A 9,026-nucleotide genomic window follows, 5' to 3' on the forward strand; every position below is an offset into this window, starting at 1 on the left:
TAGTGCTTTACTGCGAAGGATCGTGCTCATATACGTCTCATAACCGCAGTTCACACATATGTTTCATATGTTTGTTGTAGTTACATCTATGTTATTACCGTAAAGGTGCTTGATTACAGGGAATATTCTTATCAGCAATGAAAAGTTTCTGCCAAAAGAAACTCGCAAATTTGAATCTGAAAGTGGTTGTACTAAAGTCAAGCAGAAGATCGTTTATCATTTTAAAATGCACCGAGCGTTTTGCCCCTATGGTCCGATGCACCTTATGAACTTGTACAGTAAGTTCTAAAATGGTGGCGAGCAGGTTGATTAGAGAAAAAGCGAATAGCACCAGAACGGTAAGCTTTGACAACACAAAGATATAACCGGGATACTGACGCTTCAGAAAATTCAACTGAGTATAATTTAGGAAACCAGCAAATGTAGTTCTCGGAAAATAGTTCAATGCCGAAGCCATTAATATTATCCAGGAATCGATGGATTTGGAAAAGATAGCAAGCTTGGCGTATCTATCTGGTCAATGATATAAGTATCATCAGAGTCCAATAGGATGGAAGAAATGTTACCTGACTTAAGATGACTTTGTATCCAAGAAAATCTGGAACTTTCTGCAGGGCGAAGACGACGATGATTAAGAAGATAGAGTGTGTAGCAAGCCATGTTATCGCTAGTTCTTCGGAAAATGGAAAAGCACCGTTTTTCTCACAAAAACGAAAAGGGAAATTCTCTGTGAGACAAGTTACACTGCGCAAGTGACTTACAAACAGTTAAAATGTTGTTGATAAGATTAAAAAAAAGCTAAACAACGTCATTTTCATTAAAATGTTAATAATATGCGCAATGGTCCTATCAAGTTTATCTAAATAAATCATCGTTATTTTAGTTAGCATGAAATCTCTGTATTTGACTTTTAATTTGACGCTTAAGTATCAACTATTGGCGAAAATAATGGTAACCTCCATGGGAGATCATTGCAAAAGTAAATTTGTCAACATGAAGCCTTTCTGGTGGCAAGAACAAAAACAAAACGGTTGAATTAACAGATAATAAAACTCGTACAATCAAACAATTACGGTAACCTCTCTTAGTACACGTTGATAAGTTCTTCAGCTTTTCCTTGAATGTCACTGGATATGCGAAAGAGTAAAGACGTTTGTGTTTTTAACGGGAAAGTCATTAAAGTAAGTTTCCATTAAGTTAAAAATTTGGCTCAGACATGCATCAAGTTTGGCGATAAGGTCTGCTGCAAATGGAATATTCATAAGGACAACACAAACTTCCTCAAAAATCTGTTAATAAAATTCGTTCCCTTGCGAAAGTGGAAGAGACATATGTGTATGTTCCTACTTAACATTGCACCCTTATCTGATTCAAGATCATTTAATTCAACCGGCCTTCCTTATAGATAAATTTGACTACAGTGGAATCCCGATTTCTCGAACCTCCAGGGGAAACGCAAATTGGTTCGAGAAATCAGAGGTGAAAATACAAGTGAAGCAAATCCAAGGGAAACAAGGTTGGTTCGAGATATCGGGAGGTTCGAGAAACCAAGGGTTCGAGAAATCGGGATTCCACTGTATATGGAAGTTCAAACATAAATCAAGAACTCGTTTGTTCTTTTGCTGAGTGAACAGTGGCATCGAAACTGAAGGTGCTTCATCAGCGTCAAACAGGAAATCAAAGCCTTTAAATTTTTTCAAAAATCTAGCTTCAGACTCCTTTCTAACTAATTTAAGATTTCCAAGGAAACTTGTGGTCGATAATTCCGAAAATGTTCAGAAAAGCATCTGTCAGGCTCAGTCGAGAAACATTATTACAATTTCATGCTACACTATCAGTGCAAATTATGAATTCATGAGAAATCAATGGCAGAAAATCAGATATTATAACAGAGAAATATTGTCTGGTTTTCACTTGCGGCGGAGTCGTAATCAGAAGCGAGGAGCGATACGATCTAGTGAAAATCAAACCGACGGAGTCGGAAGCAGAACACCGATTCTGCGTATGACTCCGTCGCTTACGATCTAGTGAAAACTGCATTGTCGGAGTCGAAAGCGGAAGAATAAACCAATCACAATCCTCGATTCCATCTTTCCAAAATGCACAAATAGCCGTAACAAATTTAAACGTGTGAGCTTGACGCTAAAACTACGAAATTAAAAGTTTAAATACTCGAACTGAACCTACCGAAAGTACGATTCACGATCACCAAGTCGTAGTTCGCTGACGAGGTTAGCATACTCTTCCTTGGCTGCTCGACGTCGATAGATATCACTAACCCAAAATTTATTTCTTTTTCGAACGATATTATTCCTGCATTGTCTCTGCCTGCACAAAATAACGATTAATAGGAGCCAAAGTTGCTCTTCGTCCGCCATGTTGTCTTTGGCGCCAAAATTTGTAGTTTCGCGGGCCTGGGATCGAGCATTGTGATTGATTTATTCTTCCGCTTCCGCTTCCGACTCCGACAATGCAGTTTTTACTAGATCGTGAGCGACGGAGTCATAAGCGGAATTGGAAGAAAATGGAAACATTCTGATTCTTCCGACTCCGATTCCGTCCAGCTTATGACTCCGTGTTTCGATTTTCACTGGGTCATAAGCGCTCTTACGACTCCGACTCCGTCGCTAATGAAAACCAGCCTTAAGGGGAACCCCCTAGCCCATGATTCCAAGAAAGTTTCACAGGGAAACGGTTCAGTTATTATGGAACTTTCGGTTTTACGGAGAACGAGTAGAATAACTCTGAAAATAAGATACGTAACATTTATTATCCAACTACACCTAGACGAGTACGAATAACGCCATAGACGAGTACAAATATCACGCGGTACTTGTACACGTCTATTGTAGTACCGGTTAAACTGGTTTTCTCGCATCGCGCAAGCGAAGAATTGGATTGTAGTTACGGAAAAAAAAAGTGGCGGACAATTTCAATCATTTTTCAGACGACGAAGAGTCAGAATGGCTGGTAAATATAGATCCAAGTTCATTTGATGAATCGAACGAAGAAAAACAGCTTGACGACCAGAAAATTTCTTCATTTAATGAAGAAAATAGAAAAAGCAACACAACAACGCGCCATTTCCGTTCTGCTTCGCATACTTCTGTCACGCAGTCCCCGTAAATATATATCCGCAAAATTCGCCCGCAGAAACAACAGTTTGGCGTGTTGGATAATAAATAACTTATTAGACGTTTTGTTGTGTAGCATCGCTGAGTATTTTTACTCGTTATTTTTATTTTGACGAGCCCGTAGGGCTCGTCGTATTCGGGCTCGTCAAAATACGACACAACTCGTAAAAATACTCAGCGATACTACACAACAAAACGTCTAATAAGATATATTTATTTCCTAATTTTAGAAATCAGTGTTCGATGATAGCTCTAGATCCCGTGTAATGTTTTTTATAAATGTGCTTTGTTCAATATTTTCTTAACCTATTTGGTTTCTGTTTAAGACTTGTATCTTCACAAAAGAAAATAGTGAAAAGCTGTTAAATATCCGCTCAATGCTTTCGATTTTGAGACAAAAGACTTCAGAGACTTTAACCATGAAATACATACAGGTAAAACAATGCATTCCTAGCGGGTAACAAGCAATTAATATCACGAATAGGAAGTAGAAAGAGCACTGATTATAATAATTTATTTTCCTTGGTGCCTGTTTCTCGAAAGTCCCACCAACTCGAGGTTCCAAACAGCTGTTTCTCATTTGCCTTGTTTATATGTCCTATATCGAAATATTAATAGTTTTGGATTTCGGAACGATGAAAGTGTCAGCCTGTGACATTTTCTTAATTCGTTTTTCGTCCAGAAATTTCGAGAACTTGCAAGAAATGGGCCAGAAGGCCAAACTCAAGTGACTTACAAAGATTGAAATTTTGTTAATAGGGGTGCCTCAAGCAAAAATGCAAAACAGTCATTTTCAAAAAAATGTTAATAAAAAGCGCACTGCTCCTCCTCAAGTATTTTAAAACAAATCATCGTTATTTTAGTCAAGTTAAGTAACTTGCTAGAAGACCAAGAATAAATTTCTGTATCTGATTTTTAACTAGACGCTGAAGTAAGAAATATTGGTGAAAAAAAATGTAAACCATGATTGGATATCAATAAAAGAGTTAATTTTTCAAGTGAACATGAAGTCTTTCCGGATCGCACGAACAAATATTAAACGGTTATAAAGTGCTTCATCAACGTCTCAGAGGAAATCAAACCTTCAATTAACAAATGGTGAACGCCATAGCGTGTACTATTAAGTTATGGATGCACGCGGGAGGTTGCTAAGCACGAAAGAAGCGTAAGAGTCGCACAAGGCGATAGCCGAGTGCCACTCTATCTTCTTGAGTGCTAAGCAAACCTCCCAAGTGCATCCAAAACTCAATAGTACACGCTATGGCGTTCCCCACTTGTTTTATAACATAACATTGATACAATGTAACGAGGGTTCCCTTTCATTTAACAAATCTTACGTGATCAGAAAAAACAAGCGTGCGCGGAAAAATAGTCTAAGCATTTGTTCACATCAGCAGCCTGCACCCATTGGCAAATAGTAGATGCTGAATTAACCAATCAGAGCGCGCGCTTTGCTTTAGTTATGTTATAATTTAAGATTGCCAAGGGGACGTATGGTGGTTAATTCCGAAAATATCCACAAAAACATCTGTTAGGCTCAGTCAATGCAAGAAACATCATTTCAATATTATGCAACACTATCAAACTATTCATGAGAAATTAATGCAAGCAAATCAGACAGTACAACAGACAAATATTTGTTTGTCATTAACCGAAGCTAATCATGACGGATCTTAGAAAGGAAAAGATCAATCGTAAGCGTTAGCTTAGTAACTAGACCTCATCTGTAACGTAAACTAACCACAGACCGCACTGTAAGTTGCCATTAAGTTAAAAATTAGGCTCAAGCATGTGTTAAGTTTGGCGATAACGTCTACTGCAAATGAAATATTTGTATTCAAAGAAAACCCAAACTTTCATAAAAAGCTGTTTGTGAAATTCGTTCCCTCGCGAAAGTGGAAGAGACACATGTGTTATTCCTACTGAACATTGCGCCCTTATTTGACGAAAGATCATTTTAATTCAACCAGCCTTCCTTATAGATAATTCTGACAATATGAAAGTCCAAACACTGACTGGTTTGTTCTTTTGCTTAGTGAATAGTGGCATCGAAACTGAAACTGCTTCATCAGCGTCTAATAGGAAATCAAAACAACAACAACAACAACAACAGCATTTATTTAAACACGATAAAAAATTCAGCAAAAGCTGATGTGGTCGTGTACGGACAATAAAACTAAATTCCTAACTAAATACAATAAAACTAAATTCCTAACTAATTATAAGAAGACTAATGTAAGATTTCTACATATTTTCAACAATAAAAGTTCTACATAGTACATCATTATAATATACGTGGCTTAAAAATACACTTGAGTGACTTTTTAAAAGCGTCAACTTCTTGAATTGATCTCATTTGATTTTCCAGAGCGTTCCACCGAGTAATTGACTTGTATGAGCATGATTTTTTGACCATATCGGTCTTAGGTCTAGGTAACTTAAATGTCATTTTCCTCCTGAAGTCGTAGCTACTTACATACTTTTCAAAGCGACGGCTCATAGGACATGGCAAAAGATTATAATAAGCCTGATGCGCTAAGATTAGTAATCGTTTCTCATACATAATCTCTAAGGTATTCCATTTTACTGTGGCAAGAACCTCCTTGCTTGGAGTACACCAATCCAAGTTAAATATTATTTTCGCCGCTCTAACATGTATAGATTCTAAGCTTGAGAAAAATACTCGACCACAAGAGCCCCAAACTAACATACCATATGTCACAGACGGCAGAATAACCTTAAAATAGAAATCAATTCTTGCCTGTTTAGGAAGGAAATACAAGGATTTAAGTAAATTCAACTTCTGCGTATATGACTTAGCTAATTCCGATACATGATGATCCCATTTAAGAGCATTATCTATCTGAACACCTAGGCATCTTGCAGAAACAACCTCCCCGACAACATAATCACCCATCTTAATAGCTTGTTTTGGCCCAGTAAATTTTCCGCGTCCACCAAGCAATATATATTCCGTCTTGGTGGGATGTGGAGTGAGACAGTTCTCGCAACACCATGTATATAGCCTTGCTAGTACTTCATTCAACTTGGAGGCCACCAGATCATAGGTCGGAGCTGAGACATAGACGGTGGTATCGTCTGCGTACATGTGAAGCTGTGGGTCACCATCTATTCCCTCAGTGATATTGGGCAGATCATTACAGAAGATGGAAAACAGGGTAGGGCCCAGCACCGACCCTTGAGGTACACCAAAAGTAACTGGCATAGCTTGAGATTGACACCCATTAATCGTCGTTACTTGCGTTCTTCCAGAGAGGTAATCCCTTATCCAACACCACAAGTCCCCAGCTACACCAAGACTTTGAAGTTTTCGGAGCAGAATGGAGTGGGGAATTGCGTCAAACGCCTTACGAAAGTCTACAAAAACCACGCCTACAACATGTTTCTTGTCGATCGCTTGTCTCCAGTCATCCGTTATCTTCACTAACAACAGCTCGGTGGAATGACCTTTTTTATACGCCCACTGGTGAGGGTTCCCAAGTCCTTGTTCAGTGACATGCGTGGTAATAGTTGACGCCACCATAGACTCCATCAGTTTTCCTGGTACACTTAATAGCGAGATAGGCCTGTAATTTTGCTTAACGGTTTCATCGTCGCTTTTATAGAGAGCTGAGATGTTTGCAGCCTTCCAAGTAGCCGGTACACTGTTGCAGGTGGCGCTTATTTGAAAAACAGACAATAAAGATGGAATAATTGAGTCACCGGCAAACTTTAAAAGTTTTGGAGCAACTCTGTCGGGCCCAGAGGCCTTATCGGCTCTCAACTTAGCCATCGAACTAACAATAACCTCCTGCGATAAATTTATGTTCATAACACAAGGCGCGACGGTAGATACATGAACGTTACTTTGTGTCGAGTTGGTATTCGGCAATTCGTTGGCCAGTTTTTCGCCTATAGTTGAGAAATGTTCATTAAGTATGTTCGCTTTGTCCAGATCGGAGGTGACAACTTTTCCATCCGCATTCCTGATCCCTAATATCGGGGTAATCGATTTGCCGTTTGTCGCATTTTTTACCAGTCTCCAGTAGGATTTACAATCCTTCACTTCATTGAACAGTTCCAAGTAGTATCTGCTCTTAGAAAGCCTCACTTCCCGTGTCACTCTATTCCGCAACTCCGAATACTCAGCCCACAGGTCTGGATCACCCAGACGTTGTGCCATTTTAAGCATTTTGAAACGTTTATTCATCAAGTGCCGTATTTGCGGTGTTATCCAAGGTACCGAGACGCTCCTAATTTTAACTTCCCTGTAAGGCGCATGCACCTGACAGATATCTTTGAATATGCGTAACCACGCCCAATAGCAATCGTCTGGATCGTTAAATACTGAACATACTGACCACGGGGCACTCTCGATATCCTTCACAAAAGCAGCTTGATCAAATCTTTTGAAGGTGCGGGCCCTGACTATCTTTGGAGGCGGCCTTTTTATTTTGGACCATATTGTAGCAAGAACCAGCTTATGATCTGAGATTCCCAACTCAGTTGTTTTAATAGTTCCTTTGATAATCTCCGGCTTGCTGGTAATAACCAAGTCAATCAGTGTTTTTGTCTCACTTGTAACTCTTGTTGGCTGGCTCCTATCGTTCATTACGCTATAGCTGAATTGCTGGAGTATATCTTGTAATCTTCTACCGGCGTATGATGTAACACCCTTGTAGCTACGAAAATAGTCCAAACGACCAAAACGACCAAACCTTTTTTAAAAATCCAGCTTCAAACCTCTTTTAACCAATTTAAGATTGCCAAGGAAAAGTATGGTCGCTAATTCCGAAAATATCCACAAAAACATCTGTTGGGCTTAGTCAAGAAACATCACTGATGATTTCTATATTATGCAACACTATCAAACTATTCATGTGAAATTCATGCAAGCAAATCAGACAGTACGACAGTCAAATATTTGTTTGTAATTAACCGAAGCTAATCATGACGGATCTAAGGAAGGAAAAGATCAATCGCAAGCGTTAGCTTTAAAACTAAACCTCATCTGTAACTCAACTAATCACCGATCGTACTGTCAGACAAACGGCCTTTAGAGGTAATCAGCTGTTTAACGATCGTGCCATCCTAATCTGCGGTAAAGGAAGTCACCAAAATTGAAAAGGTACCAAATGTAAGTCGATATACGCTTAATGGAACACAGAACAAACCCACCACGCGACAACACGCAATTTTGGAAGCTGTCTTCTAAGGGGAATCCCCTCGCTCATGATTTCAAGAAAGCCCGACGCACAAGTCACGAAAGGAACACGGTTCAGTTGTTATGGAACTTCCGGTTTTCTGGCGAACGAGATGGCGCCTGAAAATGTTTCATCTTTCGATCCCTTTGATTGTAGTACAATCTTATTGTTTACACATAATCCCCCTTGATATTTTTCGGAAATTTCAGTGTAAATGGTAACGAGTTGATTGGAACAATTGACATCAATTCAAAGTTTTAGGTTTTATAATATAAATGCTTTGAATACTAAACAATTGACCGGAGTTTATTTCGGTCTAAAAATCTGCGATATTTTTTAAGGCCTTAATAAGCCTATTATCATCTTTCACCATGTCCTTAGAACTGTCGTTTTGAAAAGTATGTAAGTAGTTACGACCTCAGGAGGAAAATGACATTTAAGTTACCAAGACCTAAGACCGATATGGTCAAGAAATCATGCTCATACAAGTCAATTACTCGGTGGAACGCCCTGGAAAATCAAATGAGATCAATTCAAGACGTTGACGCTTTTAAAAAGTCACTCAAGTGTATTTTTAAGCCACGTATATCATAATGATGCACTATGTAGAATTTTTATTGTTGTAAATATGTGGAAATCTTGCATTAGTCTTCTTGTAATTAGTTAAGAATTTAGTCCTATTGTTTGC

General features: G+C 38.7%; 1 protein-coding gene across 1 annotated transcript in view; it reads right to left on the bottom strand.

Moving 5' to 3' along the window:
- Positions 1-2,444, bottom strand: part of LOC111347334 (uncharacterized) — an 8,137-nt gene extending 5,693 nt beyond the window's left edge. The window contains exon 1 of the mRNA XM_088745015.1: positions 2,188-2,444. The gene's annotated coding sequence lies outside the window, so the exon portion shown is untranslated. The remainder of the gene's footprint in view (positions 1-2,187) is intronic.
- Between the last annotated feature and the right edge of the window lie 6,582 nt (positions 2,445-9,026).

This window comes from Stylophora pistillata, chromosome 14 (genome assembly GCF_964205215.1).
Source record: "Stylophora pistillata chromosome 14, jaStyPist1.2, whole genome shotgun sequence".
In the NCBI taxonomy this organism is placed as follows: domain Eukaryota; kingdom Metazoa; phylum Cnidaria; class Anthozoa; order Scleractinia; family Pocilloporidae; genus Stylophora; species Stylophora pistillata.